This window comes from Penaeus monodon, chromosome 19, assembly GCF_015228065.2.
Source record: "Penaeus monodon isolate SGIC_2016 chromosome 19, NSTDA_Pmon_1, whole genome shotgun sequence".
Classification (NCBI taxonomy): Eukaryota; Metazoa; Arthropoda; class Malacostraca; order Decapoda; family Penaeidae; genus Penaeus; species Penaeus monodon.
Genome location: NC_051404.1, coordinates 21020821 through 21021049, shown reverse-complemented (window position 1 = coordinate 21021049; position 229 = coordinate 21020821).

The window sequence follows — 229 nt, the reverse complement described above, 5'->3', positions numbered from 1 at the left end:
TTGTTCACTACCAGCTGAATTTACGAAAGGACTTCCGATGAGCAAAACATGAATATATTTTTGAAAATGCCGATGAAATATTTTGTAATGAATATTAGCATACTGAATGGCAGGGGCCAGATGACTACTCTCGATCAAGTTCATTTCCGAATGAGCAGTATACCCTAACTAAAGTTGAATATTTGATTGAAATTGAATATTTGATTGTGGCAGAGAGAGCGAGAGAGAT